General features: G+C 47.9%; 2 long non-coding RNA genes across 2 annotated transcripts in view; both read right to left on the bottom strand.

Moving 5' to 3' along the window:
- The window catches only part of LOC116281908 (uncharacterized), a 554,075-nt gene that overhangs the window by 31,979 nt on the left and 498,701 nt on the right, over positions 1-23,395 (bottom strand). The window lies entirely within an intron of this gene.
- On the bottom strand, positions 8,665-9,522 carry LOC140698158 (uncharacterized). The gene is made up of 2 exons (XR_012075714.1): positions 9,377-9,522; positions 8,665-9,235 (listed from the first exon to the last, which is right to left on the bottom strand). It is a non-coding gene; the product is annotated as an uncharacterized lncRNA (long non-coding RNA).

Below are 23,395 nucleotides of genomic sequence, written 5' to 3' on the forward strand. Positions count from 1 at the left end.
AAAGGCTGTCAAGGCGACCCGTCCCTCTGGCTCTCCAGACACTGCAGTCCCCTGGGAAAACTTCTTTATTCTCAAATAAAAGAGAGACAGAATCAGGGCCACTGCTCACTGACTGGGTCTTCCTCCCTTCCTGCTTCCTCTGCTACACTTAGTCACTACCACTGGCTGGCATCCATTTTTACCTCCACAATCATTAACTGCATATTTGAATAGATATTTAACTCTACCCAGGAGACTCCAAATCCTGAGTTCTTTCAGGAGCATAACTTAATTTTTAAAGCACAAATTTAATAATAAAGAATAGCATTACAAGGATTACAAATAAATCCAATGAAGATCCCAGAATTACAGCTGAAGTATTTGCACAGTGCAATGGCAGCACAGGGGAGGGTGAGCTCTGTTCTTTCTGTAAGAAGAAATTGTCACCATACTCTACTCTTGGAAAAATGCCTTCCTCCTACAAATTGTGGCCCAAAATTCACCTCCTTAGGGAAGTCATTCCAGTCAACAACTGGAAGTTTCAGAAAAGTACAGCAGATTCCAAGGACTGAGAGCAGTCACTGGGTTCCATCTAAACGTCCCCCTGACTGGTTTGGGAATACAGTTTGATAAGGGAAGTAACTAGACTGGGAATCTGGTGAGCCATGCAAATATAGATGTTTCCCAGAAGTTTTCTTGAGCATGAGGAAGAGGAGGAATCTAGGAAACTTCAACCTTTTGGCTGGAAATTCTCAACATTTGGGGGGTTCTATCCCAATCAGTGGTCTTGGAAATTTCCAAGCAGACGGCACTATGACGCACCCCTGCTCCCACGTGGGCGTCTTCACTTTGTATGTGGAGAGGGTGGGGGTGGTGAGTAGGGTTCTTCCTGGGTACAGCTCTGAAAACCCTTGCCATTTACAATCTATGAAGTCAATTATCACGTTCAACCAATGACTACATATGAGAATAATCAGCAACCATCTCACCCAAGGGGCTGCTTTTCCTCAGAGAGCAACAAGGGGCTTCTTAATTTTCCTAAATGTTTTGCTATTAGTGCTTCGTTTCATGCCAGGAGGCATCAAGAGCAACCCCCTTCCCCTCCTCACCTGCACTGGCCCCAGGACTGCACAGGCACGAGAATTCAGAGGCAGAGACGGGGGAAGGCACTGATGCAATTTTCCTAGCTGGATTTACGAAGATACGATTATGTTCATTCACTGTTCTCTCTACCGAATGTAAAAGGGAGAGAGTCAAGACTCACATCAGAGCTCCAGCTTCTCACACGACGTATCTAAAGGATATTACCTCTTATGAGCAAGCCCAGTTCTGCAGGACGAGCTCTGCTTATGAATTAATGATGACTCCTGCCACCAAGAAGGCAGTGACTCTAAGATTTGCATATGCAACCAAAATCTGTGTCCTGAGAATCAGTTATCACTGAACATGCCAGTGCACTAAGGCCCAAGTTCATCGTCTCTCCCCTCCCGCTGTTTCTTCACTGTGGGTTCCCACATTGCTGAAAGGCCACCCACGCTTTCACTTCAGAAACCTGTGTGCCATCTCGCAGTTCTCCTCTGCTTCATCCCCAAGTTCCACTGGGTCTATCTTTTTAAGCTCAGTAACATCCACCATCTTTTCTCCACCCCGAACCTATGATGTGGCCCAGCCCCTTGGCACTTCACACATGAGTTCCTTGACTTTCTTCATGTTCCCACCACAAGCTCGACCTGTCTCCTAAACTTTCTCAACGGCCAGAGTCATCTTTCTCCAGTGCACATCTCATTAAGTCACTAAATTCTTTACATCACTCATTTGGATGTGAAGGATGCTCATTTTCCTTCAGAATCAATCTCATACTCCTTGCAGAGCCTCCATAATCTGTACCTGGCCCTACCGTCTGCTGCCGCCCTAAATGCACTCTGTGATCTGTGGACACATTTACATCCTTTTGTCATCAACATTCTTTTATGACTGTGACTATGTCCCTGTGGCAAGTGGCATAGAAAGCGATTTGGGTTTAGCTCTCAATCTGAGAATCACTGTGTTTTAACAAGTGACATTAACTCATTCATAATATCGGACGTAAGTGTCCAAGTGTGCTAGTGATTACAGTGCTCTGAATGAGTTAATTCCCTCTCTAGCTGCTGCTCTTTCTGTTTATCTCCGTATTCTGTTTCTTCTCTGACTTCTCTTGAATGGACCGAGGTTCTTCTGCTCTGCTTCCCCTGACCTGAATATTCAGTGGCTTGGGGATTGTACTCTAGCTCTATTTTTATAATAGTTACTTTATGCGTTTGATAAACATACTTGAACATGGATTATTCAGAACAGCATTAGAGATTATCAGCACCTGAATTCTCTATATAACAAGACAAGGATCTCAGCATGCTTTAAATTCCGCCTGCCCCCTAATACTGCCCAAGCACACTGCATTTGGAGTCAGCTGAAGAATTTTAGTTGGAAAATTGATTTTTAAACATCAAAATAGGGTTTTCCTGGTTTATTTATTCACAATTGTTTATTTTATCCTGCTTCTTTCTTGGATTCATTTTTTCCCTGGTAATTTTTTTCAAGGGATCTGCATGTGGCAAATTTTCCAAATCATTGCATATCAGAAAATCTATGGATTTTACCCTTAAGCTTGAATTAAATATTATTGGATATAGGAATGCAGATTCAAAGTTAATTGTCTCCCTGAAATCTGGAAGCACTGCTCCATCATCTGTTGCATCCATTGCTGCTGCTGAGAAGTCTGCTGTCAACCTGATTCACATCCCTTTGGAGGTAATCAGTCCACCCAGGGCCCTGTATTTCACTCTAGAAGCTTTTGGAATTTCCCTTAATGACCAAAAACTTCACCACATAGTGTCTTGTATGGATTCAATTTTTCATTTATTTATTCTGCTTGACATCTAAGACTTACCTTTCTGTCTAAGGACTTAATTGGATTCTTAAATCCTATAAAATTGCCTTCTATGATGTGTTTGAAATGTTGCTGGGTTTGTTCTGCTATTCAACTCACATGCTGCTGTTTCCTCTTTCAACAATCTGGTTTTTAATATCTTGCATCTCTGTTCTGTCTGGGATTAGTAAGAGCTACCAAATCGAGTTCAAAAAAGTGTTCTTACTAAGTGGAAAATCATGCTGAAATGAGTTATCTAGATTAAACAGGCTTGAAACACATACGCCCAATTTAATAAGCCTGGTTTTCGCCACGATAGTTTATGAACGTCCTGAGCAATTCAGGATTTTAAATCCTCCAATGGAGCAAGAGAAGGCAAGGAAACCACAGCTCAGGATGAATGTCTGGCCACACTCTTCTGGGGTTGTCTTTCAAAGACCAGTCACACCCTTGAAATCAAAGCACCCCTGGCGGTAGATGTACGAACCTCTGAGACAAGTGAACGACTTCAACACACCATAACAAAACAAACCGGACAGCGTCCCCACAGTGACTTTAGTGCCTCCACGCTGCACACACTGAAGGAGGACCGGTGCTTCCCGGGGCCACGGCATGCACGTGAGCCATCTTCACTTGCTGGCAGTCCATGACCTTGGGTTACCTACATGCTTAACTCAACTGTTCTACTGTCCTAGGATTTGCATTTAATACCTAGTTTCATACTAAAAACATGTAGCTGCTGAATGACTTTAAACTCCTTGAAAAAGCAATGAGCTCCAAATAACAAAAGCAATGTGTTAGAAGATGTTATTATTAACTCCCTCGACATCCTTCAGAGTGTCAAAATCACCTTCCCAAGGAGCCTAATGTGGGGACGAATTCCCTGGGTCTTGACATTCAGTTTCAGGGTTTTAATTTACTCCAGATTCACACATCATGTGTCCCATGAAAGACAATGGTCATCTGCAAGACCTCATCACACCCTCCCCCCAAACTGTGTGAAACTCTGGGGACTCCAAGGGAAAGGTGGAGAGATTTTGTCAGATCATTAGCACCCCATCTTCAGGAGTTCTCTGCAAGGCAGAAGTGGCAGTATTTGCCTGAGTCTGTGACCAGGTCCCTCAGCTATCAAAGACATGCATCTGGAGAATTTAGTCCATGTTAAAAGAAAAATCTATGTGTTACAGTTCTGGTCTTCATAACACTTTCTGGTCAGGGCATTATCCTTCCCATGATGAAACAGGAAAAGGTATAAACAGAGCCCAAAGTTGGTTTCTAACATGAAAGAAAGGGAAAAGAACTGATATTAATTTAGGAAATCTGATGTTTTACCAGTTGGTTTCACTCTCAACACACACATACACAAACTACAGACAGAGACAAGGAGAGAGTCACAGATATGGATGCTCATTTTCCCCTCAATATAATTCTTTGACGTAGATGGGTTATCTCATTACTGGATGTGCAAACTGAGACACGAAGCAGTTAAACTCTAAACTCTCTCAGCTAAGTGATAGTGTATTCTCAGTGGTTACTCTTCCCATTTGCTGGTCAGGAACTATATCTGTTTCATTCATCCCAGGATCTGCCTGCCTAGCAGAGAATCTGGAACACAGCAGGTGGTCAGTGAAATTTGAGCACCGTCTGTAAAGCCTGTCATCCTTCATTGTAACTTGTATGGTTGTCATATCAGCACCAGCTCTTCATTTACTCAATGACATTTCACTGACCACCCACTAAGTGTCCAATAGTCAAAAATAGTGCCATAAAAACTTTCTGACCATCCAATGAGATAAGTTAAAAAAACTAAGAATACATTATTACTTAGTTGAATGCTAAAGGAAAGTGGAAAATGCAAAGGAGACAAAATTCAGAAGTGGGAGAGGAGTAGGGGCGGGGCGATATTCCACCTCACATTAGCTGTCAGGATCAGGGAAACCCTCTCTCTCAGGGGGCCGTCATGACATGTCAGACCCACCCACCTCAAACCTTATGGTCAAGATTTTGTTGCCTTTTAGTTGAACTGTAATCATTGCTTGCTGGAAAAATAAAAAAGAAAGAAAGAAAGAAAAAAAATGTTTTGTTGCCTTTGGAATAGGCACACATCAGATATTGCACTTCCCAGAATCTAAGGTTGCCAGATTTAGCAAATTAAAACATGGGATTTCCAGTTAAACTTGAGTTTCTGATAAGCAATGATTTTTTTTTTTTAGTTTTATCTCAAACATTACATGAGATATACTTCTAGAAAAATATTTTTGTTTATCTGAAGTTCAAAATTAATTAGGTGTCCTGTATTTTCTCTCTCAAACTTACTAGAGAATTATTCACCAATTTTATAGGTTAAACAGAATAAAATGTAGATTTGATTAAGATACAGCTTGGAGATACCTAAATTTGATTGGGCGTTAATTACACATTTTAATTATTGAGAAGAGTTACCGTTCAAAGAAAGCAGTGTCTGCATGATCTCTTTCTCTCTCATAGTTAACGCAGCCGATGAAGACAACAGAACGCCAAGCCCAGGACACAGCAAACACCCACTGTTAACTACGGTTGTTGAGTTGTTTTTATTATGGCCGGTGGTGTGCTCATTAATCCATCACGCCCAAATCTAACGAACCTTATTACTTTCCAGGCGCTGTACTGGGGTTTTGCACATACACCATCTCTCTCAATCCTTCCAGTGCCCTTATGAGAAAAATATTACCATCCTGAGATTACAGATGAGGAAACAGAGACTGAGTGGTGCAGTATCTTGTCTGCGATGTGACAGAATCTGTGTTTTAACTTAATTCACCCCGACTCCAAGCCCAGCGGCTTTTCCATCACAATAAGTGTAAGCACAGGGTGTTTGGGTTTTCACTTAAAACCCCACCACGAAGGAAGGAAAATGAATTCAAGATCGCTGACTCTAGTTAAGCAGTGCCGTATGCATCCAGTGTATTTCTGCAGTGAGACTCTTGGCTGTGTGTGGTTACTTGTGGCAGGTCACCCACCTGTCGTCTTTGCAGACATAAATAACTCCAAGCATTTGGAAGGAGGTGTGGGAAGCTGAGGAAAGAACAAAGGAACTTTGGTGTAGAAATGCCACTTTGGCTAGAATAAACGGGAGCCAAAAACAGTCAACACTGGGTCTCAGGCCTTAGACTCTGCACTACTGACCCAAGACAAAGAAGGGGGCGGACAGAGGGAGCGCCCCCAAGGCCGCTGCTGCCTTCGGGTGTAGTGAGTAGGTACCACCCCGAGGCGGAAATGGACTCAAGTCCCTCCGGGACACCCCTTATCCTCCTTGCCCTCCAGTACGATGTCAGTCCATCAGCTAAACATTAAGGGACCTTAATGAGGGACAAATTCTGCAAAGTCCTAGGTTGTTCATCCAGTATCAGGAAGTCCCCAGACAGAGAGAAGATGCTGCACAGAGCGAGGGACAGAGCAGCAACAGCCCGAAAAGGCATTCTTCTGGGCAAGTGTGAGTAATAAAAACAACAACAAAACCGACATCCCCAGTGTATAATTTCCAAAGCTCCCTGCAGTGTTAAGTATGATAGTCCTAATTACGCTCATTTTGCAGCTGAGGCCCCAGAAGACCCGAGAGGTTGGTTCTGCTCCTCTCCCAAGGCTTCAGAGCACACCCGCAGGGGAGCTGGAAACAGAAGGCGGGTCCGGAGCGTGTCCCAGAGGTGCTGGATTTCACGCTATTAAAGGACGTTCTCATCCATCTGACTTCCCGTATTTTCTACCCTCTTTCATAACTAGAATTGCACCTACATGAGGCCAATTTCCCAACTTGCACCAAAGCCCATGCTCGTTTTCCTACCCAAAGACATCGGTCCAAATATGAATTCCTCCAGCATCATCAATCATGCCTTTGCTCCTTGACCATCCTCAGCAGCATATAAACACATGCTGCCTTGTGTCCAATCCTTCAGACACATACACCCATGCACACACACAGATATGTACATACACACATACAGAGAGAGATCCTTTTTCACCCTATCTCACTCCAACTCTGCCCCATCTCTCTATTCCTTCAACATAGAAAAAGATGGATTGCTAAATGGATCTAGGACTGGATAAATAGACATGAGGAGGCAAAGCTATTAAAAGGTTAAGAGTAGAATCCAGGTGGGGGCGTACATGGGTATGTTCACTCTACACTTCTTTCAGCCTTCCTGCATAATTGAAATTTTCAAAGTAAAATATTGGGGGGAACTGTCTCTATTTCAAGTCCGTTCCTCCTATGACCCTCTGAAACCATCCCAATAAGGCTTTCACCACCATTACCCACCAGTTCTTGTCAACGTCCCCCATGACCTTCACATCACGAAGTGCAGTGGTCACTCCCTAACCCTCTTACCTGACCTACTGGCAGTGTTTGACTCCCTCCTTCCAACACTGTTTTCCCCACTCAGCTTCTGGGCTGTCACTCTGGTTTTCCGTATAAATCACTGGCTTCTCCTTCTTAGTTTCTTTACCTGTTTTTTTTTCCTCACCTTCCCAATAGCTAAGTAGTAGTGAGCCAATAAACTTATTCCTTAGGCGTCTTTTCTATCTGCTCTCCTATGATGAGTCCATCTATTCTCACGGCTTTAAGTGGCATCTTTGCAGGTGGCTTCCCAAAATGTATCTTCAGCGTAGACCTTGCCCTTGAAGTCTGGATTTCTATATTTAACTGCCTATTCTTGGAGGTCTAGTAGATGCCCCAATCCTAAAGTGTCCAAAGTCAAACTCCTGGTTTTACACTAGCACCCTCAGTCTCACTTAGATCTGCTTGTCCCCTGTGAACAAGCCTGACTTAGCCAGCTGGAGGATGAGAGGCCATAATAGCAAAAAAACAAGGCATGCTGTCAATCCTAAGACACCAGAGTGAGGCCATCCCCGATCTGCCAGTCACCAGCCACCAAATCAAACATCTAACTAGTGGTAGATATGCGTGTGGTCTCCGGAGAGATCAGCTGAATTGGCCAAGCCAACCCACAGAATTAGGAGACTAATAAAATGTTGTTTTCTTGAGCCATTAAGACTTGGGATGGGGAATTCGAGATGTGCAAATACTAACTACTTATATAAAATAGATAAAAACAAATTTCTTCAGTATGGCACAGGGAATGATATTCAATAGCTTGCAATAACCTATAATGAAAAAGAATACGAAAACAAATATATGTAAGTATGTGCAGGACTAAAACATTATGCTGCACACCAGAAATTGACACAACATTGTAAACTGATTATACTTCAATTAAAAAAAAAAAAAGACTTGGGATAGTTTGTTCTTGATGAAAATTCCAGAGTATCTGAATTATTCTAGAAAGTATGTGTAATTTTAAGCAGAAAGAGTCACTTTTAAAAAAAGATAATTACCTGTCTTTAAATGCATGAACTGGGACCTGCTCTTGTCATCGGCCCTTATTTCCTTGAAGATGGCCCCTTACACTGCCCCATGTTCTCACCTGGGCAAGTTTTCATGGTCGGACAACTTCTCCCAACTATCTCTGAGAGTCTGGGGTGCAGCTTTTTGTGTGCTCTCTCTACGCCGTGGAAACACCTGAGCTCCTACACCCCCTTCTCAGTGAAATGTGGACAAAGGATGGAGACAGGTCTATATAAATGTGTCCTCTGTTTCTTTTTATTTTAATGTCATGTGATAGTCTCTGGAATTTAAATCTGGTTAGTTGTGGCTTACTTGGTGAACGTGCCTCCATTTTGTATTGATTAACTTTTGATATTGAATCACAGTACGAATTCTTAAAAACTAATTTTTGACCCTGGAATGCAAATACGGTTTCAAAATTTATTATATACCTCAAACTCTTCCATAAATTGTATTAGGAAGCTATGGAGATTGCACATGGTCTATTACAAAGAGTGGTGCGAGGACTCTGCAACTACCTAAGCCCCGAATCCTGACCTCACCAGTTACATCTGACTTCACACAATACGGCTAATGAGTCAGCAGCCTGACCAGACTGCTAGAGTGAAACAAAAGATTCCAAAAGGCCTAGTAAACCCTAAAGATGACGACTTCCGCTTCTTTTTCTTCTTTTCATTTGCTTGGCTCCCTTCCGCAACATTCCGATCCCATGTAGAGAGCCAGGCCCCAGAGACTCCCTGCCTGAGCCCCTCCCACCAAGCCTCACTGGCGTGGTTCTCACGGGCGCCCTCACACCTCATGTCCTGGCGTCTGGTTAGCTCCCAATACGCGGCATCACCATGGTGAGTGTAGCCGCCTTCTGCCCTCCTGGACTGAGGCTCCTTGAGGTCAAGCTCTGAGTCTTACTGACGTCTGTGCGCCTTGTACCCAGCACGGGATCTGACACAGTGCTGCTGCTCCAAATGGGTCTGCTGACCGAATGAAATAAACAGCTTTACGTTTCATGATCAAGCACAAAGCTCCCCCAGGAAGCCTGAGGACTGATGGAAACTATCCAAGTGTTTGTTGCCACCATCCTCACCACCACCATCATCACCATCATCATCACTCACTTCATTTCAGTCGCTGTGTTTCCTGGATTTCATTTGTGTCCCCCAGCCTTATTATCTAGGAAGCAGTGGGAGGCTGGGCAGAAATCCAGGCCTCTTGGCTCAGAGTCAGTCAATCCTTCTTTACAGCATTATTACTACTAGCCAGATGGAACCCAGAGAGGCCCACAGAGCAGTGTAGCAGAGAGAAGTCTAGAATCAGAACCTTTGCCCTTGTGAATGAGGAGGAAGAAAATGTCCATTCAGAAAACAACAACTGCCCTGTCATCCTACTCAGGGCTCTGTTTCACCTCTTTGTTTTTTCTGTTTTAGGTTCATGGCAAAATTAAGAGGAAGGTACAGAGATTTCCTATGTATCCCCTGGTCCCAGAAAGACACGCCAAGCCTCCCCCAGCATCCACACCCCCACCAGAGTGGTACACCTTTGGTACAGCTGATGAACCTACGTTGACATGTCATAATTGTCCAAAGTCCACAGCTCACACTAAGGTTTGCTCATTGTACCTTTAATGGGCTTGAAATAATGTGTAATGGCATGTATTCGTCATTACAGAATTGTGCAGAGTCGATTCCCTGCCCTCACACTGCTCTGGTCTCTGCCTGTGCATCTCCCTCCCCAGCTCCGGCAACCACTCATCTTTATACCATCTCTGTAGTTTTACCTTTTCAAAATGTGGTCCAGTTGAAGTCATAAAGTATGTAGCCTTTTCAGATTTCCTTCTATCATTTAATAGCATACATTTAAGTTTCCTCCATTCCTTTTCATGGCTTAATAGCTCATTTCCTTTCAGTGCTGGGTAACATTCCACCGTCTGAATGTACCACAGATTACTGATGGACAGTAACACTGAAGGGCATCTCAGTTGCTTCTGAGTTTTGGCAATTATGACCAAAGCTGCCGTAAACATCCGTGTGCAGGGTTTTGTGTACATGTAAGTTTTTGACTCCTTTGGGTAAATATCAAGGAGTGTCAATCGCTGGATCATATGCTAAGAGTACAAGTAGTTTTATAAGAAGCTGCCAAATGGGCTTCTAAAGTGGCTGTACCACTTTGCATGTTTCACCTCTTTTTAGTTCTTACAACCACCCTCTGAGGTCAGAAATAGCTTTCAGATGAGGAAGCTGAGCGGCAGTGGATTTTCTAGGCAAGGCTGTGAATAACTAACTGACCACTTGCCATCCTAAATGTTCTACTGACGTTTCCACACAGCTTCAAAAAGTTGCTCAGAGCCCTGCCTCCAGATAAAACAGAAAATCTATGACATCTCCTGACAGGGCCAGCTTCACTGAAGGCTGGGTGAAGAGGAGAATGCTGTTAGGAAAAACAGACAGACAGAAACCATGCTTCTTGAGGATCCTTCAAGAAGGGGGACTGAAACAAGCACGTTTCACAAACATGAATCTGTCATCATCCAAAGTGCCTAAGCCTCGGAAGTTTAACGTGTCTGCATGACTGCCCCAGACCATGCATTCCTTAAGCACTCTGAGAACTTGGGGCTTTTGGAGGAAGCTATCTCACAGGAGTTACTGGGGCATCCAAATATTGCATGGGAAACACTTAGACTAAAATAAATGTCATTTATCTGAAATCCAAAGTTAACCGGCGTCCTATGTGTCAGTTTTGCTTGTTTGCTTGCTTTGCTCAATCTGGCAACCGTACACAGGGCTCTAACAGTGAGGGGGCTGGTCCTGTGTCACTGGCCAGAGCTGTGACCCATGTCCACGACTATACTGACCCTTAGCAAGGGGACAGAACTTCCGCGCATGACTTGAATCACTGTGGATCATCCCCCCAGGCGCAGGGCCGTGGCGCAGAGCAGGACCGTGAGCCACGGGGGAGGAGAAGGGTTTGGAAAGGCACCCGGCCGTGTCAGCCCCACTACAACCACTCTCAGCTGGTCCCACGGCTCACACCCTCTCTTCCAGTCCCACCGAGCTCACGCGTTCTGAGGACGTGGTCTGACACAGCTGGGGACCGACGTGGACACAGGGAGTGAGGCGGCCCCAGCCGGCTTTATCCTTTACTCGTTCCCGGCATGTCCTGCACTGGCTACCACCGTGTGTCCCTCGCTTCCTGTAAGACAGTGCCTCAGAGGTCGTGCTACAGAAAGAACACCGCCCTGCGTGAGTGGGAGTGGGAAGACACGCTGCTGTGCTGAGTGGCGGCCCAGCTCTGGAGACGTCTGCCTTTGGGCCAGCAACCTCCTCTTCCGGTCCTGGTCTGCTCCCCTGTAAAAGGGGAGGATTTCCTAGAAAGGGGGAAAGGCCCTTCTCATGCTGCCTCTTAGCATAGCCACATCTGGCCCCTCCCACCCGACCCGACACCAGCTTTGGCATCTCTTTTTTTAAACAGTCACTCATTTTTTTCATTTTTTTAAAAAAGTCAAGAGTTCTGTAACAAGTGTTGAATATATCCGGTGCACTATTAGGCGGGTGCTGCTGATAAAAAAATATGTCCCCCACGGCCCTCCCTGAGCTCACAGTACAACAGACGAAACAGACATGCCCACAGCCAAGTGCCATTCAGGGCAGGGGGCACCACTGCAGAGATTGGAGAAGGTACCAGAGGACGCGCGGGGAGGGAGGGAGGGAGGGAGCATCCCCATGGAAGGGAATCTGGGAAGTGCTTAGAGATGAAGTGACTTCTGAACTGGGGCTTGAAAGATGGGTAGGGCTTTATCATTCAGGTAAGGCTCCTGGTGTGTTCAGGGAGCAGTTAGAGGCGCCATTTGGACCAGAGATGCTCCCATGATAATGACTGATGATGAAAAGCAGTGGAGGACTGCTTCCATAGCAATGGGGATAAAAGAACAGAATGAATCCATCAACTGAGGTGAGCACCTAGAAGACAATGATTTCTAATGCATCAATCCTTAAAATGCCTTTCCTGGCAACATTAATTCACTTAGGTGATACTGAAGCCTCCTTAAAAAAAAAAAACAAACAAAAAACAAAACAGGGCTGCCAACAATGCATTTCCTAGTGAGGTGGTGCAGGACCCTAGAGCAGTGCTGAAATGCAAGGAGAGGGTGTCATCCTTTGAGGTACTGGCCTCATTTGTCACATGGGTCCCAGCAGAACGGACACGTTCCACAAGCCGTTACCTACAGGTTACCTGCCTTTCCACCTGCTGGTGTTTTATAACATCCTCAACAGAAAGGAGGTGCCCAGAAGGACGAGTGGTAGTTTTCAGGTTGAATATTGGCGTCTATTCCTTTTAAAGGGAAGCTGACATCTCATTTTTTAAGGGTGACATGCCATTACAGAGATGCATTGAAAGGTTAAGATTCAAGCACACTCTTGAACATTCCAAGTGGCACACGAGCTAGAAAGAAGCTCTCATTAGGTGTAATGGCCCTTCTACCTTGAAATGTGGGAGAAGGGCGCACGCTGAGAGAAGCCACAACAGCACACATTGGGTAAATAAACACACTCTCAAAGAAATCAGAACAGACTGGCCTTCATTCCGTTTCAAAATGGCACAGCCCTGCGCATCTCTGGACAAAGGGAGCCAAGCCAAAACACAGAGCCACATGCAGGTGGCGCTGGGATCAGGCGTCTCCTTTTGAAAACGGCCACGGCACCGTGTGCGGGAAGAACCTGGGGAGGGCGCTCTGAGTTCCAGCAAGTGCCATGGGGTCACCATTATCGCCACCATGGCATCATGGGCAGTATCTGGGAATGACACGCACCTACCTCGAGTGAGCTAGGGGCCTTCCTTGCAGAAGCCTCCCCAAATGAGTGGCCTTGGTGATCCATGATTTATAGGATAAGGACACCACACCCGCACACAGCTGGAGAGGGACAGCACCGCGGTGAGCCCTAGGACCAAATAGAGCCCCCTTCCACCGAAGCCCAGAGAGTAAACGGTCTGCTTGAGTTCATCAGACCCTAGAGGGGGCTGGAACTCAAACCAAGAACCTCGTTTTTCTAGCTAAATTCAGAGTATGCCCTTTCAGGACGCCGAGAATAGCTTCCTCTTGCCAACCTCTCAGCCGACTTTAAACTTTGTCACCTTTCCTCCGACAGCTGTAGTCTCTGGTATTTCTGCTCTCTGTTTGAAAGGGAGTAACTTGACAACCTTTAAAATCCTTCTGTAGAGAAAAAAAAAATACCCATCCACATTCCTGCTGCACTCCTCACGGCCTGCCTGCCTCCGAGCAGGCTTCCTTGGCCTCGCCTGTACCTGGGCTTTGTTAACGAACTCTCTCTGAGGTCCGGGTGTGAGATGATAACTCAGCTACTGCTGGGGGCTGCAGAAGGCCAGCCTGTAAGGTTTCCAGAGAGAGCCAGCAGGCCTGGCCACGTTTTCAATGGACAGGGGTGAGAGAATGAAGAGTTATTTTCCCCATGTGTTGCCTGTGAGCCTGCATGAGGCAGGAAGGGGGGAGGCGCGGGGGGAGGAGGGGAGAGAAGGGAGATGAGAGCGGGAGCAGGGAAACGTCAGCTCAGGTTCTTTCAGAATAAATTTCACTTTAGGGCAGAATCTTGGTTTCTAAGTTGGTTTCTAGAAATTCCATTTTTCTTATTTCAAAGCTTCCTATTGCATCCAGTATTTCTACAAGTGTTTCTTGGTAGAAGAGCAGCACCATACAAAGAGGCACCAAAAAATAGAAATTGAGACACAACCCACCCTCTTCCAAACAGCCAGATTTCAAAGGCATGGTTCTGATCCAGGGAGGGGAAGGATTCCCAAGGTGGGGTGCTGTCTGAGTTTTTCCTTCCCAGCTGCGTGCCACAAGCTGAGAAGACATAAAAACACAGCATAGACTCTAGCACTCCACGTGTGCAAGGAAGATCTGACCAGTGGGTGGGTGGGTGGGATGTCAGGACCCACTGGCCCAAAGCTCTGACCCCATTTTCCGTCTCCCTTGGGGGTAACTCAGTTTTCTGCTCATCATCAGAGCTGACTCTGGAGCATGCTGTCCTGCGTCCCACTGAAGACCTGTCTGGGCTTCCATCCTTCCCTTTGAAAGATTCTATTCACATAATCAAAGAAAAACACTTGACTGTACTCTAGGGAGAAAGAATTGATAATTAACTCCATGAACATAAAAGCCATAAAGGTGGGTATAGTTTAGGGGAAAATCTGCCTTTAAATCTACATTTCTCTCCTGGAAAATTCCTTTCAGCTATAAGACTCACATTTAGGCACAAAAGAAGACCTCAAATCAACTTCCAACTTGAAGCTCATCAGTTAAAACCTGGGTGCCGGGTATATACACTCTGTGGAATATTATTCAGTCCTGAGAAAGGAAATTCCGATGTGTGCTACAACATGGATGAACCTGGAGAGCATGATGCTAAGTAAATACGCCATTCATAAAAAGACAAGCACTGCATGATTCCACTCACAGGAGCTACCTAGAGTATTCAAAGTCATAGATGCAGAAAGTAGAATGGTGGTTGCCTGGGGATGGGAAATAGGGAAAATGATGAGTTATTTAAGGGGTCGAGAGTTTCAGTTTTGCAAGATGAAAAGATTTCTGGAGAAGAAGGGTGGTGATGGCTGCACAACAACGTGAATGTGCTTAACACCACTGAACTGTACACTCAAAAATGGTTAAGACAGTAAATTTTTATATTATGTGTATTTCATTAGTTACAAAAAAATTTAAAGCCTGGGTTACAGCTGACACCATACTCAATGATGAAGAGCTGAACGCTTTTCTTCTAAAGTCAGGAGCAAGACAAGGATGCCCACTCTTGCCACTTTTATTCAACAAATATATTTTATTCAAGATTACAATGAAAGTCCCAGCAAGAGAACTTAGGCAAGAAAAAGAAACAAAAGGCATCCAAGTCAGAAAAAGAAAGTAAAACTGCCACTATTTGCAGATGACCTGGTATTATATATAGTTAACCCTAAACGCTCTACCAAAAAAATATGTTAGAACTAATAAATGAACTCAGTAAAGCTGTACAATATAAAAAAAAAATCTGTGGCATTTCTGTTGACTAACAACAAACTATCAGAAAGAGAAATTAAGAAAACAATCCTATTTGTAATTGTATCAAAAAGAATAAAATACCTAGGAATAAACTGAACCAACTAGATAAAAGACTCATACACTGAAAATTAAATACCACAGATAAAAGAAATCGAAGAAGACACAAACAAATGGAACGATAATCTGTGCCCATGAATTGGAAAAATAAATACTGTTAAAATGTCCATATTACCCAAAGCAATCTACTGATCGCCATTGAAGTTCCAATGGCATTTTTTCATAGAAATAGAACAAACAATCTTAAAATGCATATGACATCACAAAGACCCTTCATAGCCAAAGCAATCCTGAGAAAGAAACACAAAGCTGGAGGCATCCCTCTGCCATATTACAAAGCTCTAGTAATCAGAGCAGAATAGTATCGGCATAAAAAACTGACTCATAGATCAACAGAACAGAACAGAGCCTAGAAATAAACCCATACATATACGGTCAATTTGCGACAAAGACACAGGCTAGAAAGTGTGCAAATAAAACCACGCGGCCATAAGTTTCTAATTTAATTGTTTCCTAACTAAATGGAATCAAGAGGCTATTGTTCTGCCTACATCCACCACAACTCATTTAATCCTGTGTCAGTCTGTCTTTCTGAAACACCCGCCCAGGCAGTCCCTAGTCCTGACTCACCAAAGCATCTCTCCTGCTCCCTGGATGCTACACATCAGTATGAAGTTCTGTGTGGAGCTGAGGAGGAAGAGGCTTTGGTGTCATCAGTGTGTAGACAGGTGGTGGATGAAGCCCACAGGCTTCCAGAAATTGCTCCAGCAGAAAACAGACAGTGAGACCGGAGGAATGAGGGAGAAAACTTGGAAACCATCACCACGCAAGGGAATGGGCAGAGAAGCAGAAGGACCCAAGGAGAGACTGGTCACCAGACTCACAGGAGAAAGGGGCTGGGAGCAGAAAGTCATGGTCAACAGCATCTAATGTTGTCAGAAGTGATGTGTCATTAGAATGTGGCACTTACGAGGTCCCCTGGTATTTTTAGAAAACCACTTCCACAGAGCTGGGTGGTAAAAGTGACAGTGACACAAGGATAAAACAGAATACGATGGGGGCAAATAAATGCAAGTGATTCTTTAGGATGATTGAGACATGAATGAGGCAAGGGGAGCAGTCTCCAATGGAGGGAGGTGGATGCAAGGTTTGGAGGCTTCGAAGGTGCTGTCTGTTGTTGAACGTGGGTTGGATTGAGTACTTCTGCAGGCTGTGCTGAGTGATTTCGAGAACAGGAGAGAGAGAGATGGAAATTCAAGATTCAAGAAGTAGAAGAGTGACAGAGGAGGGACGATTCTAGGGTTGGAACAGACAGGAGCCAGAACCAGGCAAGGAGGCACACCCTCCATGAGAGGAAAACCCTTTTACAAAGGAGAAGCAGACCAGCTCAACGCCACCTCCTCCGTGGAGCACCCCATGCAGCCCCAGCTCACCCAATGCCCACCCTCTTCCTCCCCATGGCAGGGTGGTGGACAGACATGTGCAGAGCAATTATTTTCAGTGAACAAGGGCAGAGAGACTGTCCTGCCTGGCTCAGCATGGGCTGTGTGTGGACACCCGTGCTTGGAGCCAGCCCGTGTGGGCAGCAGGGACCCGCCCCTCTCTCCCTCCTCGCATCTCTCCTTCTCTCTTAACCCTCATCCTTTGGTTTCTTGTGCATTTCTCTTCCTGAGGACAAATACCATGGGTCATCCTGTAATGTGCGGGGAAAATCCGGAGCTCCTTGTGAAAAGGCAGATTGAGACTTTCTTCCTCACGGCGGGAAACTGGAGCAGTGCGGTGGAAGGGCTAGCTCACCTTCCTCCTTCCCTCCCCTCTCATGTCCTGCATCGGGACTTTTCTAGAAGCACTAATGGTGCTTCGGTCCATGCAGTGCCCTGCCATGACATGAGGTTCACTTCTATGAGGAAGTCAGCAACCACTTGCTTCAAAGGAGGGCGGGAGAAAATCAAACTCATTGGAAAGGTGGCGGGCGGGACACCTGTCTGCAGGCTGCTCGGCCCCGCGCTCCGCACATCCGGGGCTGGCAGACCAGACCCACGGAGAGGCTGGCCCAGCCCAAGGAAGAGGAGCTGACTCCCCACAGGGCTGACCCCCCTACTTGTCCACTCTCCGCCTAAAACTTCACTCCCTGCAGGTGAGCCCTGACTTGAGGCCTCCTCCTGAGAACTCAAGCTTCTGGCTGCTTCCAAAGGCAGCCCCACGCTACATGCCAGGCTCGGTCTTTGGATAACTGCCTTCCCAGACATAGGGCCCCCGCCTCCCTCTCCTTGCCTGTCCCCTCTGTAGGATGCTCGTGGCCCCAGGCACCAGCCTCATCAGGAGTCCCGTTCCACTGCCTCAGATCCACTTCTGAATCAGACAGCAGTCACCTCCTGGGCTTGCCCTGCCCCGGCAGGCCGCCCTCCTGGCCCCCCTGGAGGACCTCCTCCCCAGTGCTGACCGCGCACCTGAGCCCTGCCGCCCACGCTTTGCTGACTAGGTGCTCTCACTCCACGCTGGCCTCAGTTTCCTCCTCTGCTAAATGGACACAATGACAGCACCCACTTTACAGGGTGGTGAGAGGCTTGGGTGAGATGGAGAGGTAGGGCGAGCCTCAGACGCCGGGGCATGCTCAGCGGTGGGCGTTATTACGGCTGATGTCTTCCTCTCATCTTGGAACGCACCTCCGGCAGCCAACTACTCCTAGACCGCAGCCTGCAGCTCCCACCTCCATGCCTGCGTGCACAGCGTACCCCCAGCAGGTTGCCCAGCCAGACACAGCAGACAAGCATAGATGTGAGGCCAGACAGGCCTAGGTTTGAACCTAGACTCCAGTGTGACTGAGAGGAAAAAGCCCCTTGGAGCTCCAGCTCGACCATCTATAAAACCTCCCTCTTGGGGAGGATGGGAAATAAACACAGCGGACGTCGGAACACAGCCGGTATTCACAGGCACGGTGCTCCTGGTCGTCCTTCTCTCCTCAGAAGACTCAGACAGGCTCCCCCCCAACCCCAGGCTTTGATCCAGACCACCTCGGGATCCTCCCGGAAAACCACCGGCTCCTCTCCCTGGAGGGGCTGTGAACCTGGCAGTACCCCAGCCGGCCTCCTCCTCGGCCCGGTGGTGCGGTCGATGTAACTGACAACTGCCCGTGTCTGTTCGCTGAATCCAACAAGCAGGCTTGCATCTGGCGAGCCTGCATACGTTCCCCCAAGTTAAACGGGAGCCTGGGGAGAGAATGGCCTCTCTCAGAGTGTAGGGCCAAGAACAGGCCTCCCGCTCTCCTGCGAAGGTTATTTACAGCCGTGTGTCCCTCCTGTGCCGCGTGTCGGCTGCTAGTAGCACCCTGTTCTAGAATGACAGCAAGGAGCGGGCTCGGAGGCCCCCGCCCGCCCCCTAGTACACAGCAGGCTGAGGGGGGCCTGGGACGAGCAGCAGGGAGCTGCTGGGGTGCGAGGGCTCCAGGATCACACTGCCAGGGCAGGATTCCCAGCTTACTAGTTTGGGACTCTGGGCAGGTGACTTTACCTCTTTGAGCCTCTGTTTCCTAATCTGTCCAGTGGGCACTATTACATCGCCAGAGCGTGCAATGTGCGCAGTGCAATGCACAGTGCCGACATTCTGTGAGCGCTGGCACTACTATGAGGTGGAGTGGAATGATCAGTACGTGGGCTCTGGGTGCTCTGTTCACAGAAAGGATGGGAAAGCAGTGGTGGTGTAAAGCACCTACTATGTGCTACGAGTGCGAAGGCTTTTGTATTTAATCCTCAGAGCAAGCCAAGGAAGTAGGTGCATTGTTCCCATTCTAAGGCAGAAGAAAGGCTCCGAGGTTAAGTGACAGATTGAAATCAGTACAATAGCAGGAGAAGTTCAGCCACACGTGCTGCCTCCCAAGTACCCCGTGATGCTAGGATGCCTTGGGGGCTGCAGGGGGATTCACAATTCACAGGAAGGCTCGGCTGCCCCGTGGACATTCCAGGAGGAGAGGGGACTTGAGAAAATGTGGCTGACTCACTGACTGGGACATCCCTCCAGGACACACCCTGAAACTTCCTGGGCAGAAAGGCAGGGCGCAGGTCCCCACCCCCCAGCCCCACCCCCAGAGCAGATGGGATTCCTTTGGAAGGTAAGAGAGAGGCAGCTCCGTCTGCTGTTACCACCCAGATCAAAGCAGCCCACACCCTCCGGCCCTGCACCCCTCCAGAGTCACGCCCCATCTCCAGCCCTTCCTGCATGTGCCCCTCTGCTGGAAGCACTCCTGCCTGCCTGTGGCCTGGGACTGCACCTGCCTCTGGGTAAAAGGCCCTTCCCTGGGGATCCCTCCTGGACTCTCCCGTGAGAGTGCACCCCTCTGTCCTGAGCTCCCACGGTATCCTGCTGTCCCCTCTGCTACCCACCCAGCCTGTGTGAGTGGCCGCCTCCACTGTAAGCTCCCAGAGGACAAGGACTGTGCTGTCTCACTGTCCTGCTGCATGTGGTTCAGCAAGAAAGGCTTATGTGGCAAACGAGGAGGAGTCAAGACCTGCTAAGAAATGGGGAATAATGACAGACGTGGGACAGAGGTTCAGCTAGTGGGAGTTGAAAGCCCTGGTCCTGTTTCCTTCTTGGGTGGGTGTCTAGGCTGGGCTGCAGGGTAGCTCTGCCTAACGTTTACGTCCTGAGTCCCGATGAGCATCAACAGCACTGACAGATGCTCAGACATTCTGAGCCGCAGCCCTCAGCGCCCAGGTGTGGCTGAGACATGACAGAGAGAGATCCTGGCTGGGAGGGGGCTGCTTTAGGGGACCCCCCCTTCCAGGCTGCGGCTGTTTTCATCAAACCATCTCCCCCCAAAGTGCTTTTCCTTCTTACTCGGGTATGATTAGCAAAATGACCAGGCTTTGAGCTAAAAATCTGAATGCTTTATGTTCCTCCACAGGGGGAAAAAAATAAGACAAGAGAATCTATGAAAGTAACAAGGAATTTCATCCTTCAGTGGCCTTCAGAATGGATATTTTAGGCTCAGCCATCCATAAACACTGGGTAATATCATACTCTTGTAGTGCAGAGTGGATTCCACAGAACGAGCCACAAATCTGCATTTGGCCCAGCGAGGGGGGTCTCTATGAGCATTTAGAAATCTAAGTGATGGCTGCAATCCTCTGTGCCCAGGTAAACAGATTGCACAGCCAAGGGCCAATCAACCAGATAGCACTGTCTGCGGGCAATGTGCTTCTATGATGTGCAGAGAGAACTTGGGCCCTGAGCTCAGGCAGCTTGAGTCGGCTGGGGAGGGGGCTTTGAGCTGGGACCTCAATCTCGTCAGCCCCCTACCTGTGACCTGTCCTGGATCCTGGAGGCTGCGGGGCTGAGTGATTTGGCCCCAGCTTCTGCCCACGCATTATCTCTGCCACCTTCCTTCCATTCTCACCTTCAACTCAGGGCCCAAGGGGACAAGGCTGCCTTGTCCCTTTATCTGTCCTCCCTCCTTCCTCTGCAAGCCCTGGGATTCTCTGCTTCCTTTCCTCCCTACCTGGTCCAGCCACTTCCCAGGCCTTCAGCTCCCAGCTTAAGCATCACACCCTCTGGATGCCCTCCTGACCCCAGGATGGATTCGCTGCCCCTTCTGCAAGTGACTCATTGATTGGAGGCAGTAAATGCCAAGCCTGCCACATGCTCAGTGCCACCTCTCTCCCAGTCCCACGTCCTTCCCACCTTGCTGCATTAACCAAGTCACACACACACACAGACACCCCCACACACCAAATGGACAGGCTGCTCTTCCTGAGCCAAGGTCCTTCCCACGACTAAGACTCCATCCATGCAGTTCCCTGGGGGCTTGCCTATCTCTGTCAAACCAAATTAAAAATTCAGAACCTCCTCCTCATCCTTCAAGGACCAGCTCAAACATGTAACCTCCTCTCTGAAGCCCCCTCTGATCAGAACCCCTAAAACTGCCCTCTGGCACCTGTGTCCCTCCACCCCTGGTGCCCCTGCTCCCCCCCGATCCCAGCAGCCATGTGCTCACATGTGTGTCCCAGGTGGAAAATAAACATCTATCTCAGCTGAGTCCCCTGCGTGATGCCTGGGTCTAAGGCACCCTTAACATCCCTGGTGCCCGCACTGCTTCCGACATGCAGGAACGGGAAAGGTCAAAGGGCTTCCTTCTCTTGTTTTATGAGCTAGTGACCTGGGTCCTGCGAGGAAGGGGCTTGTTGGGACTGAGGGTGCCAGAGTGTCTACTCCCACACCTCCACTCAACTCAGAAGCATGTGCCCGTGACTGCCAAATAAGGAGGCAGTATCTGCCCCAGGAAAGTTGTGCCTGTGTGCAGCTAGCTCCGTTGATGCTGGATTTGGGGAAAATAAGGTAACAGTGTGTTTAATATAAGCCAGCATTACAGGCACGGTGTGTGTCATCGAGGGCAGCAGAATGGAGGCTTCCCAGCCTACCCACCAAGCCCCAAGCTAAACATTTTCCATCCTTATCTCCTTTCTCCTCACAATGAGGCCACGAACTAAGCTCAACTCCCCTGTTTTACAGAACAGGAAACTGAGACAGCGAGTACCTGAGTCGCTGCCTGGCTGGCCACACGTATTATTCATGGTCAAGCTTCCTTCCAGAGTTCCAGGTCCAGTGGCCTGGGCCCGGGAGCACCTCACGAGCCCCACCGCTCTGCATGTGGGTTTCCAGAGCACACATCTGGGGCCCGGCTGCATCTGGACAGACGGCACAGCCCGCACCCAGGTTTACATCAGCCTGTCGGCGGCAGGCTTGCTCCCAACAGATCTTTTCCATCCCTCCTCCCCCGGCTCAGGAGACTGGCAGAGTGGCATACCGGATTTCCAAAGGTGTCTTTCATTAGACAAATACATTCTTTTGATCACCCTCTGTCTTCCCAAAGTTGCAAAGGCTGAAGATCAAGTTGCCAAGCGGAATTCCGTTCATCACAGAGATAAACATTAGACAACAACCCCCTCCACTGCCACCTTCAAAGAGCACCGTCAGCTGGTTGCAGCTGGCGGTTGTTCAGGACAACCTGGCCCGGGGCTGGGGAGGTCCAGGTTTGAATCCAAGCTCTGCTGCTACCCTTGAGCCAGTGTGACCTTGGGCAAGTCACTTCTCCTCTCCTAGATTTTTGTTTCTCCATCTGTACAGCAAGTCTGGGCCTCTGTAAACTATGAAATGACTCAGTGAATGAACTGATGAATTAATGAGTAACGTCTTACACCAGCCATCCTCCTGCTCTAAGATACTATGACTCTGAAGCATTTTTCTAATGAACAGCCCACTTTGGTGACTGGCCAGACTAGAACCCAGCCACACTGAGGGAGGACCAGCATTATCATACCCGTAGTCTCTTTAACTGAAGAGATGGCTTAAAGTCACAAGGCTCTCAGCTAGACCCAAAGCATGACGTGAGGTTGGGCCTCCCCTTTTCCGTTCACACTTAAACCCCGCTGTCCTTCCACATGGGCAGCCAGTGTGGGGCAAGGGGCCGCCCAGAGCTGGGGGCAGCTGGGTGGAGCACGAGCTGACCTCTCAAGGTCTCTCCCGGCTCCAGCTTCTCTGACTCCGGAACAGTCCCTGTGAATAATAGATCTGGTCTCTGACACCGTGCATGATAAAGTGACCTGGTGCAAAGTCCTATTAAGATAAATCACATTTAACTTTAGGAAATTATATGTTTGAATCCTGTAATTTAATGTCACTGTGACGCCCGAGAAGAAGAGGGAACTCAATTAGAGGCTAATTAGACCAGGCGACTCACCAGCCCTGAGTTGCCTCTCTGCCTCTGGTGAAGGGACACACACGGAGTGACCGCAACCCCAGCCCCTGTGCCTTAGTTTCCCTGCCTGTAAAATGGGGGCAGTCCTTGTGAAAAGAGATAGAAGTTCTTGAATAAGAGAAGTGAGGGCTCCAAGGAGGGGCCCAGAGCCCCCCGTTCAGCACCCCCGCGTCCTCTCTCCGCCCTGACACTGCCGGATTCTTCCAGGGCCCTTGGTAGGCTTCAGAGGGTCTGTGAACTCTGCACCACAAGATGCAAATCTGT

This window comes from Vicugna pacos, chromosome 9 (assembly GCF_048564905.1).
Source record: "Vicugna pacos chromosome 9, VicPac4, whole genome shotgun sequence".
Classification (NCBI taxonomy): domain Eukaryota; kingdom Metazoa; phylum Chordata; class Mammalia; order Artiodactyla; family Camelidae; genus Vicugna; species Vicugna pacos.